The sequence below is a fragment of the Canis lupus genome, chromosome 20, assembly GCF_048164855.1.
Source record: "Canis lupus baileyi chromosome 20, mCanLup2.hap1, whole genome shotgun sequence".
NCBI classification, from domain to species: domain Eukaryota; kingdom Metazoa; phylum Chordata; class Mammalia; order Carnivora; family Canidae; genus Canis; species Canis lupus.
In genome coordinates this window covers 50481867-50498377 of record NC_132857.1, presented here as the reverse complement: position 1 = coordinate 50498377, position 16511 = coordinate 50481867, and the positions used below count along the sequence as shown (strand labels likewise).

General features: G+C 39.2%; 1 protein-coding gene and 1 long non-coding RNA gene across 4 annotated transcripts in view; one reads left to right on the top strand and one right to left on the bottom strand.

The window, feature by feature from the left end:
- Window positions 1–16511, bottom strand: part of ARHGAP15 (Rho GTPase activating protein 15) — a 608584-nt gene that overhangs the window by 440732 nt on the left and 151341 nt on the right. The window lies entirely within an intron of this gene.
- On the top strand, window positions 4821–6392 carry LOC140612126 (uncharacterized). Its single transcript, XR_012013433.1, has 2 exons — window positions 4821–5348; window positions 5813–6392. It is a non-coding gene; the product is annotated as an uncharacterized lncRNA (long non-coding RNA).

Below are 16511 nucleotides of genomic sequence, written 5' to 3'. Positions count from 1 at the left end.
ATGATATTGGAGTCTTTTACCAAGAATTTACTTTTTAGCGATAGTATCAGCCCCAGCCTTGAGGGAACAAGGAAGTGGGCCTTGGTGCCATATCGAGGCAGGGCAAGGATAAAATGTGTAGATACACAGGGCAAAGGGTCAAACTAAATCAATTTGAATTCAGATTAATCCATCCTAATTAAAACTTTTAACTCACTGCCCATTAGCTGAGTGCTAACCTGAACCAGTTCTTAACAAAGACGTGAGAAGGGAAGAAAAGAGGGTCTTATCCAGATTGTCTGACATCTTCCAGAGCACTCCCCCTGACGTGCTATTGTGATTCTCTGAAGAGAACCAGCCAGATAATAACGCACTAGAGTTCTTTAGAATTAGAGAAAACACCACTACATGGTGTGATGGTTAATTTTACGTGGATTTGACTGGCCACAGGGGTGTTCTGCTTAAACGTTATTTCTGGGTGTGTCTGCAGAGGTGTTTCCAGACGAAATTAGCATTTGAATTAGTAGACTCAGTAGATTGTTCTCCTCAATGTGAGTGGGTATCATCTAATCTTTGAAGGATATTTATAGAACAAAAAATGGAGGAAGGAGAAATTTGTCCCTTTTTCCTGCCTCAATGATTGAGCTGGGCCATCTCATCTCATCTTCTCCTGCTCTGGAACTGCAATTACACCATCAGGTCCTTCTGGCTTCTCAGGCTTATGGACTAGGGCTGAATTATACCACTGGCTTTCCTGGGTCTCACACTTGCAGGTGGTAGGACATGGGATTTTTAGACTTCATAATCATGCAAATCAATTCTTCATAATAAATCTCTATCAAAAGATAGATGATAGATAGAGAGATAGATAGTAGATTTTTTTTTATTCCTATTGGTTCTCTGGAGAACTCCGATTTATCTAAATTTCATTCAAACAATTCTTTGAAAACAATCACTTGATTTTGAACTATCATGCAAAATTGCTTTGCTTCTCTGTCACAGCACTTAACAAAATAAAACACAACACGCAGAGGTGTGTGCCTGTGTATGTGTCTGTTGTTTTCCTCCAGATTTAAACATCTTAAGGACAGTTGAAAAATGCATTGATGAGTAATTAATTTAAGGACAATGGATCTTCATATTCACTATTGTGCCCTCCCTGTACCTCCCAAAAATATTTAATCTGCTAATTCTTTACAAATTGCAAGTCTTTAGTATATTTCACGAGAGAATTGAATTCAGTTGACCAATTGAACCGATATATACATTTCTGATATAAACTATCAAACCAACTCAAAACCACTGAGGCTTTCTCTGTTGTTCTTGATAATTCTCTACTTTTTCTGCCTAGAGTTCCAGCATGTGATCTGCTCCATGGCACTTTCAGGGCACAGGACAGTATTGCTTCTCCCCAGACTGATAATCTCATTAGCAAGTTTATAACACCCTGTTGCTTTCTTCTCTGTCATTCAAGGCCTTCCATATTCCTCGATGATGTCAAAACCTAACTGATACTATTCTTCTGTTCTTTGTTATAGCAGCTATCTTAGTCACCGCTCCAGTAACCCCCTATTTCCTTGATTTCCAAATCCCCTTTATTTCTTGTCTCACACACTAGAGCCAGCTATTGCTAAAACTATTTATTTCTCAGAATTACCAGAATAGTTCAGCGTCCACATTATCAAACTCAAAGACTTTCTACATACGTATCCATAATTCAAGCTACCTCTTTTAATTAGTAAAGAGCCCACACGCTGAAAGTATAGGGGCTGAAACACAAATCTCAGGTGTGCTTTATTTGATCCACATAATATCGTGTAAAATTTTAAGAATCATTTGCTAATGTTTAAAATCGAGAGAGTTCACGTGAAAATCCAGATTTCTGACTTCTGAACAACCAGAAGATCCAGCAATTTTGCTCCATATTCCTGAGTGTATCAATGATTTCAAAAGCAGCCACTTTTTTTTTCTTTTCAGATGCGATGAGCAAACTCCAGTTTTGAAATTACCATATTTTCCTCAACATTTAAACCACATCATGTTATTGCATTACTTTGCCATCCATAAGCATTTCAGGCTGTGGTTCCTACTTGAATATTTTCTGAACCTACATCTTGCCATGTAGCTTTCATTTCTCAATGCTTTGATCTTCTGTTTTATTAAATCTCAACCAAAACTCCGTTTCCCCAACCACTTTCTCTACACCTTCTTCCTGACATGAATACTTGATGGGAAACATCATGGAATCCTGTTGTCTGAGCCCCCTGGATAGTTTGCTGCCTGCCTTGAGTGTGGCTGTCACTTAATACTGATCACTTTGCACTCTAACAATTACATGAATTATTCAAATTGATTGTAAACTTCTTGAAAATCAGACCCAAATTGTTCATCGTAATTATTTATTATTTGTACCTAAAATACTGAAAATTGTATGAGAATCTAATATAGTTCATTGATTTAGGTGTTCATTCGAAGCGTATTATGGGTGACTATTTTAAGAAACCACCTTGGGTAGGGTGTTCGAAAGCCACTCCATAGGAATTAAAAGGACAAGTAATAAGCATAAGGCATCACATTTTTGTTAATTGGTGCTCAGATTTCAGGTTTCTTTACTTGCCCTTTATATGAACATCTCAGAACAAATGAGAACCTACAGAGTTTGCATGTTGTAATTCCTAGGCACATCCGGGTGGGATAAGAGGAAAGAAGCTTTGAATCTCTGCAAACTCTGTCCTTCTTTCCAACCAGGGTTTTCAGCCCTTGTAAACTGCTATCGTGTGTACTGCCTTCCACAAAGATTTAAAATTCATCAAACAGACAAAGTGTATATTTAATACTCACATGAGGGAATACAGAATGCCTTTCAATACATCAAACTCCTAAACCTTTTACATCCTTCATTTTTAAGCTACATGGATTTTGATTTGTACAATTTTAAAAATATTCTGAAGCCTAGTCAATCTAACAGTAAAAAGCACTGTTGCACAGTAAGAAATCAAGAAATACAATTCAGCAAACCTGGTATAGTTGGTCCCCAGGGAAGCTTTTTTCCAATTCGGTTTGTCATAGCCCAGATCCATCATGTCATGCTAGCCTAACTTACTACTACTGTCTTTCATTTTTTTCCCCTTTTTTGGCACACTCCAACTATTTTCTGTTAAACTAGTGCTGTCACGAGAAAACATATAAAAATGCTCTTTTGCAAACACTCTGTTTGGTTCTCTCCTGAACTCTCCGGAGCTACGGATTTCTCTCACTGTCTTCATCAGGGGTGAATGTTGACAGATCAGTGAACCTTACTGGTAGTAGTGACAGGCTCGATGCTGTTTTGTGCAAGGTAGAGGGGGAAAAAATCCACAAGATAATAATAAAAATAATAATAAAAAAAAGGGTTCTGTGCCTTGCATCTAGAAGGTCCCTGATTCAACAACAAAGGCTTAGGTTCAAAGATGATTAGCTTAAAGACATTTGAGAGATTTCTGATTGTGGCAGCAGTTGGGTGTCCTGCTAGTAGGTGAAATATGTATCTCCTTGAGAACAAAGGCGGCAGGCAACCTCTCTTGCTGAGACGGCACCTTTAATAATCCCATGTATTTATCAGCATTTGTGTCAAGATCTTAGGGATTTTGCCCTTCAGGTGAGGTTAGGAGTCGATGCAATGGTTAGGGTCTTAAACAGGCCTCTAAGATAATCTGCAGAGAAAAAAAGAAAATGACCCAGGTACCTAGGAGAACAAGAAGAAGATATTCTTGTGGACGAAAATATACACAGAAAAATACCTCCAAGGTTTCTATTTTCTTTTTTTACAGACCTCGTTTTAAAGTCTGTTTTGTCCGATAGAAGTGTTGCTACTCCAGCTTTCTTTTCACATCCACTTGCATGCGTAATGTTTATCCGTCCCCTCGTCCCCTTGGCTTTCAATCTGCAGGTGTCTTTAGCTCTGAAATGAGGCTCTTGTAGGCAGAGTATACACGGGTCTTGTTTTTTTTTTTTACCCACTCTGTCACCCTATGTCTTTTGATTGGAACATTTAGTCCAGTTACATTCAAAGTAATTACTGATGGGTATGTATTTAGTGCCATTTTGTTACTTGTTTCGTGGTTGTTTTTGTAGTTTTTTTCTGATCCTCTTTCTCTTGCTCCCTTTCACAGTTTGCTAATTTTCTTTTGTGATATATTTGGGTTCCTTACTCTTTATTTTTTGCATATTCTATTACTGATTGTTTTATCTGTAGTTACCTTTCAATTTACATATAGCATCTTCTGCATATAGCGGTCTCTATTAAGCCAGTGGTCACTTGTTTTTGAACTCATTCTTTACCCCCTCCCTTCCACGTTTCAGATATTTGGTATCATCTTTTATACCCCTTTACTTTGCCTATATCCTATTTTCCTTACTCTTGCTTATTTTTCCACCCACAGAGTCCCCCTTCACATTTCTTGTACGGCCTCCCGGGTTTCTGGGGGAAAGAGCGAATAGCCCTTAGGTTATTCATAAAGCCCAAGGTAAGCTATGGCTTTAAAAAAATTGTACAGCACTATTTTCTTTTCAAGTTTGAATCAGGTAAACCTAAAGAAACCTATCCTTTAAAAAATAGGTAAGCTTATTTCTTTCAAATAAAATTAACAAGCTCTGTATGTGCTGTTGCCATGGATTTTTCCTGCAAAACCATTCTGCATATTGTATACGTGACTCCAAAGGAAAAATGGTTGGTCTGCGGTAGGAGGTGTAGGATGCACACAAGACTTCACTGAATGTGAACACATGTGAGTGGTGTTCTCCCTGTGATCGATGCCTTAGCACGACACCTTCTGTCACCATACAAGGCAGACTCACGTACCGTTGACTCATGTGGCACTTTTCCCCATGTGAGCTTACACTGGGCTTGGTTCTTTGTGCTTCTCATCAGTGCAAAGAATACACACACAGGACCCTTACACGCCTTGTGTACAGGGCGTATGAGTTCTAAAACCACCAGGGAATGCCAGGGACTTGGGAAGACAATCTTCCAGATAATGACTCTCATAAATAGCCTCCCCAAATTTGAAAGATCAGAAAGCCAATTTGCAGAAACGGACACCAAGCATCCTTCTCTTGGCATGAGAAGCAGCCCCGAAATCTACTGGAGAGACAAGCAGAAGAGAGGTCTCAGACAATTCTTTAAACTTGATCAGAAGCCCACGAAAGCCCGTCCTGTTCTCTTTGTTTTGGAAGTGAGCTTTCAAGGACACATCTGGGTTCTTTCAGTTCTTTTCAGGGTGGCAAGCTGACGTCTTTAAGTACGATTTCAAGTCTACAATGAAATTAAGCAAAGACAAGATGGATTCTGAAAAAGGAAGAAAGGATGGAAGCACTTGTCAAAAGGCCAGGTAATTAGATTGAGACTGATCTTTCCCAATGCCTTTTGGGGTACATTTTCCATTGAAGGCAAAAGCAAACTTCCCTCCTAAACACTAGCAATCTTTCTGCCAGAGCAAATAAAAGGAAGCAGCAAATTTACTTCTAGAGGAATTCATGACATGTACACATATGTGTGTGTACTCATATGCATACACACATGGATATAAACAGAATTTCACATTCTAGTCAAGCAATGCTCAGACAATGTGGGGAATGCAGCAAGGGTCAAATTAAAAAGAGAAGCACAAGAGTTTTAAATTATCAGATTTACATTGCCCTCACCTCTCACATGTATGTAAAGCGGATGGCAGAAATAGGGATCCGAGCAGAGGTTGGTAGAGCTGATCATGATCTCTTGGGGGAAAAGAGCTCTGGTTGGGATCCAGAAAATCGGGGCTTAAGGCTTTAATTTTGCCATTTTTTTTTTCTCTAGGTGTGTGGTGATGAAGATGGTTATTCATAGCTCGGAGACTCATCTCATCATTACAAGCATAATGACACCACTTCCGTTGAAGGCCACCACGCAGGTGAAATGTTGTATTGCATGTGAAAAAACTTCGTAAACTCATCTACACTTGGCAAATGTAAATGAGGAAGATTAAATCACAACACTGAGATTTTGTTCAAAAAAGTTCTGGGATATTTGGAGAAGACATTTTTTTTTCTTTCATAATTCTGTGCATCATGAATTTTCATTTTAAATTTCAGGGGATTTTTAAGTTTTTGCTAAAGTCAACATTTAAAAATATTGTATGGATGCAAAATTATTTTATCTACACTTCAAGGGTATATATAATGGTTTGATGTTTCAGTTTTCATGTATAACTTAAGTCTTGTTCAAACACACTAAAGATAGCGTTTTATTAGGACTGGCGAGGATGATACCAACATATATTCATGGACTTATTCCATCTGTATGGAATATGTAGATCTCACTCTAAATATAGTCTTTCAGTGTTCTGAAATGCTTGTGCTTTGGAAATCTGAAGTACAATAAACTGATACTATATTAACTTGGAAATTCAGTTTCTCAATTTTAAAGAAATGTGCATCTTCCTATAAAATAATAGATGTTTTCTAATTTATTTTTTTTTAATTTTTTATTTATTTATGATAGGCACACAGTGAGAGAGAGAGAGGCAGAGACACAGGCAGAGAGAGAAGCAGGCTCCATGCACCGGGAGCCTGACGTGGGATTCGATCCCGGATCTCCAGGATCACGCCCTGGGCCAAAGGCAGGCGCTAAACCGCTGCGCCACCCAGGGATCCCTGTTTTCTAATTTAAAAGGTTAATGCACAGAGATCAATGACAACTCTGAAAACATCCAAAAGCCCCTATACCTTAGTATTGCACACAATGTATTTCCCATTTTTTCATTCTTCAGATGTTTCTGATCACAGCAATTTCTCACCTGCTCTAGGTAAAAAATCTATTTCAAGATAAAATACTGTTTCTGAGGGATACACACAAAATGTAATTGGTATTATTTATTCATCCCCTCGGCTAATTTATATTTAACATGGATTTTGCACTGGTAGTCTGAGTGCTTAACTATATAATCTTAACCAGGTTTTTGTATGCTTACACTTCTCACTCCCTTTATGTTTAAAAAAATACTCTTTATGGTATATTAAAACAAATATTGAATTAATTAAGTGCCCACAGTTACTTAATTTTCTCAATATTGGGTTTACATGCAAAAACCCCAAGTGCTGAAGTATTGAATCAAATTTTTAATTTTTTTGTAAGTAGCCACTGTATAAATTTATACATGTTTCATTTCATCTGCACATGGCTTTTTGATGTCTGAAGAGATCTCAACACAGATTGCTTTGTGTCATCTGTATAGTATATATTTCGGAATCGATCTCCAAAAGTCTAACATGAGAAGTTTGTAATAAAATTTATTTCCAAAAGTTTATTACCATGACCCTGTTAAGCCTAAATGTACATTTTTCCTAAAAAATTAAAAGAACAAAGTAAGACTTAGAGACATGTGGACTGCATAGTCACTGAAATCTACCGGTCTTTGGGTGGAAATTTGTCAAGCTTGGAGAAACTTGAAGGAAAAAAAGTATTAATCTGCATCTTATTTTTGAAGAACCAGGATCACCTTCTGTGGTTTCTGGCTATTTGTATCATGTACTCAATGGTTTAGAAAGTGTGATTTTTTTAAATTTCAGGTTTATGGGTTTTGGTCCAATGTCCATTACCTCGCTGATTAAATTAGTTGAGCCCATTTTGCTACAACACTGCACCACGTGGCCCAAGATCCACTCGCAGTTGCCTTTCATTCATTCATACCTTTTCCAATTGCCTTTCAGCTCAGTGCCTGTGTAAGGGTCATAAATTGACAGCCCTTGGGATAGACATGCTCATGTATGAACAAACTTCCTAAGGCTTCCAGGGGGTTAAATTTTGTTTAGCAGCTATCAGCATCTAAACATATTTGAAAGATTTCACTACAAAATCAAAACTTAGGTTTTCCTTTGAAAAAACAGGACCCGGAGAAACTGGGCCTGCTTTTCTATATGGTGACCATTAGGTGGCATGAGTAACCAGGGGCAAAGGCTCCCAGTACGAGGAGCTGAGCCTGGCCTACTCAGATCCTGCAAATCAACTCCTGGCTTGAAAGAAAGCCTATCTGAGTTGTTGCCATCCTTGCGCCCTGGTCCGAGGTTCCAGGTATGAGTGATCGGAAACATGTCTCTATTCTTGAAAGTAAAAAGGGAATCAGGAGAAGGAGGTGGTGTGGGGTGAAATGGAAGATTCTGCATGTTTATTTGGAAGAAGGGATGAATCATCAAAGTAGAAATGTTCCGTGAACACTTGGAAATAAATGACTAGTGATTCCACGAGAGGAAAGGATTGGTGATAGAGAGTCTGGAATCATTCAAGTAACAGCAGAGCTGAAGCCATGAAAATGGATGAGCTCTCCGAAGGAGAAATTAGATAACCAGAAGAATGAAAGAGCAATAGCTGAACATGGGAAAATATTCACAATTATGATGCAGGCAGAGAAAACAAGAGTCTGGGAGACGGAAAGTTTGAAAAGAACGAGTGATAAAATCTACCTTCTTATTGGCTCAAGTTTATTGGTGTTTTTTTTATTGTGGGAAAAAGAGAGGTATGTGTAAAATGAAAGGTGAGTAATTAAAAGTTTAATATTATTACAGGTAGGTGAAAAATGGATGCTTTGGCATAACAACAGCGCAAAGCCCAATCAGGTGCTTTGCCTAAATCCTCATTTGCAACAAAGACAAATAAGTGTCGGACACGATAGGCAGAAAGCCAAGAACATTTTTGAGAATGTGAATATATACAACAAGATATTACTAGAATAAAAACGTACATTTTGCCTTTTTTTTTTTTTTTGGTAAACTTATTTTTTTTTTTTAACATCTAGACTGAATGTTCTTTCTTTAAATTTTTGACTGCAGACTGATCACCTTTATTTTAAATATAACACTTTATAATGATGGTGAGGGAGTTCCCGACTTGTCCCTTAAATTTTTTATTTTCTCATTTTGGCAGTTTCAGACGAGTGTACATTGAGGAAAGCGGTGAGAATAGAACAGTGTGAAATTATTGATCTCTTGCCTTGTGAAGTTTCACAGGTCCTTGCAAAAAATTTACAAGTTTGCTTCAGGGCAAAATTTGATCATTTTGGACAGGGATTGAATATTTTGCCTTGAAAAATGTTAGCAAAAAATCTCCTGGGGGTGAAATCACAAATTGTCAAATCATTTGGGCATAGAAAGTCATCAACTTTATGTGGTGAGTGGCAATTTATACTCTATGCTTAGCTTTCATGGAAAACAATGACAAATTTAGAATCAATACTCCAAAATGATCTGCTCCCAACAAGAACTGATTGTTTTCGCTGGGTTGTATTGAAGGTTTGGCTACAGTGTAGTACCGGGGGGGTCAGCAAGGGGCAGCACTGAGGCACATGTCCTGCCAAGGAGGCAGTGGAACCAGAAAAGGCCAAATTTGTAACTAGCTTGCCAGGGTAAAAAGAGCGCAGGCTTTAAAGACAGATCTGGGTCCAAATTTTGGTTCGGCTCTATCAGGTCTGTGACATCTGGTAGGTTTTCTAACCTCTCTGAATCCTAATTTTCTCATGTTTAAAGTAAGGGAGTTAAGTTTACCTAATAACAATGCAGAATAGTGACAGGCAGATGCATGCCTTGTAAAAGGTAGGCCTATTGTTATTTTATCATGATTAATATAATTCTTATTAAACAAAGAGAGGTTATTCTATGGGAGGACAGATTGAAATTCTATCAACTTTCCTTTGGGAAACCAAAACGTACGCATAGCCTCAACACCATGATTTGTGAATTCAAAAATTTATTCACGAGTACGAGAGGACTAGGGACACACTTCTTAAGAGAGAACTCTAAGAGATGTTGCAAAACCTAAGAACTAGTGAAAGAAAGACGTCTTTCACGTGGTAGATGGGAACCTCACAGGATTGCATCTATCATAATTCCATTTAGCCTGAGAGTGAAGGAGTTACATACGCTTATGAATACTGGATCCATAGACGACTTTAAAAATATTTTTGGCTAGGTAACACTTGCACATAGTTCATCTATCAAAAAGCATCAAAAAAAAAAAGGAATAAAGTAAGAAGATTTTCTCTTTTCTTTATCTTAATACGGGGATCTTAAAAAACAGAAAGTAGAAAATTTGGAGGCCATCACTAACGCCTAGTGAAAATCGTGGCGCTCGAAGCAGAAGTGCATCTAATAAAGTACATTTGTCCAGGGGTGCCTGCTGGCCATGTCATCATCTAATGAAGCACCAACCCGAATAGTTGGTCACCGTGAATCTGCAGCTTCATTAGAGTGTTCCGAAAACTGGGTTCTCAGGCCTATTTCTTTTCTTTTTCTTTTTTTTTTTTTTCTTTTTTTTCTTTTTCTCAGGCCTATTTCCTATGGGTTCAGAGATCCTTTGGAAAAGCCTTGGTTCAGAGTGCACTGTCTACTTTCAGGTTCAATTCAGCTGTTGCTTCTACATACACGGTCTCAAAGCCTCACAAGATTGGTCTCTATTTTGAAGCAAATACTGTTAATTGCAAAGAAATCTGATGACAAAGCAGATGCAAAGAAACAGATGAAATACTGTCCTACTGTAGATGAAATATTGTCCTACTACTATGTTATAGTCTAATATTCTTGACCTTGACTTCCTGCTAGGACTTTGCATAGGAGAGACTTTACCTCCGCTCTAGAGCTTCCTGTATTAGCATAGCTTAATGATATTTTGTGATTATTCTTCTTCCTGTGTATGTATTTTATGTACTTTGAATATCTGAAATTAGAACTTAATACTTTCTACATTTAAAGTTTTCTTCATTATATGTGTAGCTGAGTGGTCAGAATGAAGAACTTTACAGGTGGAGCGCCCTAGTTCTAAGCCTGGCCTTCCCCACTTATTAATCATAGGACCCTGGGCAAATGACCTGAACTCTCTGAGTCTTCCTTTTCTGATCTATAATGTGGGCATAATCATTGTCAGAGATGTTCCAAGGCTTAAATCAGCAGGCATAAGTAAAGGCCTTAGAGTCCAGTGAATAGCAAGTACAATATAAATTGACTCTACTACCTTTTTATTGCAAATATATCTATTAATGCTCTTTCTTCCAGCAATAGCAACAGCAAAAACGAGAACGCTCTTTTCACACTTGCCACCTCCTTATATCAAAAACTAAAGTGTGGGTACTTTCTCATAAATTGTCTAATATTCATGTGTTGATGAAGTAGGAGGTAGATCTGAAGGATATACTCGATTTGAAGTTAAGTGTTCATCTAACTGACGTAGATAACAAAAGATGCACAGAACATGTTACATAAAATCTAAGATTAAAAGTTAAACAGTGACCATGATAAAATGTACAGCGATTATGTTGAAAAAACTACTTTTCTGGAAAGATGATTTATATTAAGGGTTCTTCCTCAATAAAAAGGTAAACCTGAGAGCTGTTAGAATTCCAGAAAACCACTCAGTAAATCCTTTATCAAATCCTTAAAACTCCTTTATCAAACTCCTTTATCTTTAAAAATCCTTTATCAAATCCTTAATTTTAGGTTAGCTTTGGTATCCCTCTTGGTTGTGAATGCTTCCAAAGGAGACATTACAGACCCACAGTGCTTTGGGGGTAAATGAAGCTAGCATCACCAGGGCCCATCATTTTAGCACTACAGGGAAGGAAACATTTCTGCCTTCTCCCGAGCCAGCTCCATTTTCACACACATTTTCATTTCTAGCCTTACCAAGGGTGGAGGAGTCTCTGGTCGGAAGGGTGAGGGTCTAATAAGATGACTTGGGTTAATGGGCGGTGTCACCAGTTCTTAAAAACACTCCTTTTACCCTCTCTTGTTTCTTTGTCTCTTATTCCCTCTATTGTGTCTCCACATGATAAGATGTTCTGGACTTGACCTGACCCTTGATTTTCTTCTCCACTGTATGCTTCTGGCAAAGTGAAAGAGCCTGGGCTCCCTCGCTACTGGCAGCATGCTCCCACATCCCGTCTCACGTCTCCTACTGAGCTGCTCACTCCATGAAGGCTGGCCACTTGAGCAAGTTTGTTACTAGTTGTTGAGTAAAACCTGATGCCCATTTCCCTCTTTTTCCTTTAGAACTAGAAGTGTAAGGAAAATACGAAATGTTAAGTTTTTTCAGACAGCCTATAAATATGAAAAACAGATTCAGATAAAATTCTGTAGGTACCCCTTTGCTTGGAAGGAAATCGATTTGTGAAAGGTGATAGATTGCATTTATTTCTAGGCAGAGTGAATATTCAAGGCTGTCAAAAGCTGATCTGAGGTGTTTGGGGGAAGTCAACATTGAAGTCCCCAGCAGCAGCCACTTCCCAAGCTCTGTAGTAGACTCCGTGACTTGTTTGCTTCCCAACCTTCTGTGGGAAAATAGGTCAACTCCATCTCTAATGAGCCTCCATGCCCCAGACAGGATGCAGATTTGTCAGCACCAAGCCACACTTGCATTCATTAAAACACACCAGGACTTGCTAACTGAATTCTGTTAGAGTTAACAAAGGTGTTCAATGTCCAATAAAACAACGAAAAGGTCAAGCATAGCTAACTAAACCTCTCCGTAAAAAGGAGTAGAGGTAAAAAATAAAAATAAAAAAAAAAAGTGGAGAAATTCTAAGTGTATAACTAAAAGTGAGAATTCTAGAGGAAAATGAGAGATAGGGTTCTGTGACCTAAATAGGAAAACTTATTGCCTAAAAAAGATATTTAAATGTAAACTATTTCACAAGGTTTATATGAGAATGAATAAAGATTATGCTCTCAATTTGTCTTCTTTCTGATCTGACTTGGCCCATTTCTATTGTAAATGGGTGGGAGAGATTTCTCTCCTCCTGCACAAAGCTGAGTAACCTCTGAACAATTTGGTGTATTCAAAACCAGACTCAGTTGGAACTCAGATGCCCTGGGTTTGAGAACCAGTTCTAAACTGAGGAGTGAAGGCACTTATGGCCAGATAAGCTCCTACGGAAGGAAAATCAGTGAGAACTGCTGTTGTTAGCAAGTGCTTCATGGGAGAAATCAGGATTGAGCATGACCTCAAAAACCGGCCCAGGTCACAGCCCTGAATGCAGTCATAGCTTGTTTTTGCACATGTAGCCAGATTCCAGCATATATACCAATTTGCAAGGCAATGCTCTGAAATATTCAGAGAAACTCAAAAATCACAGGCTGTTCCCGTCATTGAAGGCAATACTTGAAAATCTTTTCTTTAAGTGAAACTACTTGAGAACGAGAAGGGTCTCACATGATGAATTAAAATCCACCAAATTGGCACTTCAACTGAATGAATAAGAGGAAAAAATTCTAAAAGTATGGACTGTCCATAAAAGAGACACTGCTTCATTCTTCCCTAGAAATAATAACATCTTTTACATATGCCACTTCTCTCTGAGGAGCTTTAAATACTTTATCTAATTAATCCTCCCAGCTTCCCAGAGAGGTAGATAGGGGGCAGGTATTATTATCTGAATTTAGCAGTTGTAGAAATTAAAGTGTCCTGATTAAGTGACTTAGGTAGGAGGCAGCATTTGCACTTAAATAAGTGGGCTCTAAATTCTCCGCTCTTTGAGTAAAAAAAGAGCACCTACAACGTATATTAAATCTGCCTTCTTTTAATCCATCTTACATGTAGTCTGGCCAAAAAGTCTTTAGCAGTGCTAGGTACAAAGAACAAAATATCTGAAAATGTGATTGTGAATTTAGCGGTGGCTCCTGGGCCAAGAGGCTAGAGGTTATTTTTATTAAGCTATAAAGAAGAAGATTTCTGGTATTTTTTGAATTGCTGTAGTAGTCAATTTTATACTTTTAAACAGTGGAATGTGTGTTGTGTTGTGAGTATCAGGATAGAAATATCTGGGCGACTATGGAACTTCACATGGGTGAGTGGAAGGAAATCTGAGTTGGGACCATTCAGGTATGAAACATACTGAAGAACAGATAAGGCCAAGGACAGAGGTTAAAAAGGGGACAATTTTAATAGGTATGCTGTTACCTACTCAAAAGTCATTCTCTTCCTTTTTCTGCTAGTGGAACCCCATAATGGGGCTACCAGGCCTCCTCCCGGTCAATCATAATGGATCCATTTCTCTTTCCTGTCACAGCGCAGGGGAAGGTGTATAATTGGGGACACACACACAGAGGCCGCTGCAGAACATTTAGGAGAGAATTCTTTGATCTTCAAGAGGTACAAGAAGTCCCCTCATCTGCCTACCTTTGCCAGAGCTTCATGACCATGAGTCAGACAAGTACAAAAAGTGGATGTCAGGGCAGGACGAAGGAGTGAGTGCTCTCAATGACTGTGCCCTTATTGAGTTATTGAATTAACTACCCCCTGGAACTGTTGTATTTTGGTACTTACTTTCTACCGGAGTCAAAATTTCTACACCATTCAACATAGGGTGTAGGCTTCTCTATAAAACTGTGTTGGGACTAATACAACCTGGAACACGTGGTTTTCTAGGAGTTTTTGCTATGTCATCACTGCTGATGAAGCCCCAGACCTGCTCTTGTCCCCAGGGTGAAAATATTGAAATGGTGCAGGCACAGTTTGAGAGATGCCAGAAATGCACCGAGTGTCCAGATAAGTTTCCCCACAGAGTAGAAAGGCGTTCTGTTACTTTTCCCCAAATAAACCACATGGAACACACTGGGCAGGAAAAGGCCCTACAGAGGCTGGTCAGAATGGAATGGAAAGACCTGGATGTGGGGAGGCAGAGAGTTTGAGGAAATCATGGCCCAACTTACCCCGGACCTGGAGAATAATCCAAAGATTATCTAGCTGATGGAAATGAGTGCTATGTCCACCCTGTACCGTGTAGGTCTGGAGGGCCAATTTCAAAGTCTGCCTATAAGTAGATAAGTTTAATGAACAAAGCAGGACAGTATTTTCCATGAATTTGCCTTATTGTCTCGCTGATTGAAAATTCTCTGAGACAGCTGCCCAAAGATGGCTAATAGCTTAAGATTCAAAAAGCCTACCTGCCCAAATACTCAAGGAGACCGTCCACGCATGCAGCAGGGGCACAGATAATTCTCAGACGTGCAAGGTACATTCTGAGTCCTGATGTGAATTCCTGAATCTATCCACCTCATACTCATTTTTCAAAAAGCAAACAAGCCATGTCTGCCAGTTACACGGAACAAATATGCAACAAATGATACATAATGAAACTGCTCATTTTTTCTTATTGAGGAGTGTACCACAAATGAAAAATAAACTACTTCATTTCTTGTTATTTGAAAAGTGAATGGTAAGAATGAATTCATTTCTATCCTTAGGTTCCCTGGGCACACTAGAGGAGGAAAAGCAAAGAGAGTTCAAAAGATCTCAGGCAGGATTTCAATAAACCCCAGGATCAAAACACAAGCCACGAAAATAACAAAAACAACACAAACAAACAAACTATAAAGACCTCTAAGAAATAGGAAGCATCCGAGCAAGTAGAAGAATGATAAGATGGCTTGGCTTAGCCTCCAGTGATGGAATTTCTAGCCACTCACCCAGTTTGTGCTCATTCCCAATGTGTGCCTAATGCTGAGCCAATGTTTCAGTAAGATACGAAATTATACCAAACAAAGAATAAACGTGATTTTAGAGCATCACTAGGCATGACACCATATCAGGCATGGAAAGAAATTGGAAGGAAGGAAGGAAGGAGAAAGGAAGGAAGGAAGGAAGGAAGGAAGGAAGGAAGGAAGGAAGGAGAAAGGAAGGAAGGAAGGAAGGAAGGAAGGAAGGAAGGAAGGAAGGAAGGAAGGAAGGAAGGAGAAAGGAAGGAAGGAAGGAAGGAAGGAAGGAAGGAAGGAAGGAAGGAAAGAAGGGAGGGAGGGAGGGAGGGAGGGAGGGAGGGAGGGAGGGAGGGAGGGAGGGAGGGAGGAAGAATAACAGTACCTGTGGCCCCTGCTTTCCAAAGGTGTAAAGTGTAATTAGAGAGAGGATGCATAGGCCTGTGGAGGTGTGCATAAAAATGCCAAGTGGTGAGCAAAAAGTGTCTAACAAGCAGGATTAATAATACCAATAACTCGAAAGGACAGCAAAGCTGGCATTCCAGAGGCAAGATTAAACAAGTGTTAGCGGTGTGGGCACAAGAGGCAACCTGTGGGTATACATCTCAGCTTTGCCATAAGAGCTGCATAGAATCAGGCAAGTTTCACACTCCATTAAATTCCTTTTCTCCTTTTTAACTAGAAAGCAGACCAGAATATAGACATGGTGGGTTGGCTGTGAGGAGTAGAGGTGACACATGTCAAGTACCCAACAGAGGGCTGAGCTCTCAGGATAGTATCTAGTAGAGGGTCATGTTGGGATCAGTAACAGTGGGCTGAATAAACGGGCTTCTTGGGTAGAGCTAATGCTTATTGAATGCCTTTGGTGTGGGGGCCCTTTTGCCTAAGTTATCTCATTTAATTTCCACACCAACCCCCTATAAGGTGGGATGCTGTACAAACGTTTAGAGGTGGGCAACGTCCACTCTGGCTAGGAGACTTTATAGTAAAGGATGCATCAGAGCTGAACCAGAAGAAAGGCGATGTGATGGCATGCCAGGAAGGGACTCGGTTCAGCACTGGGA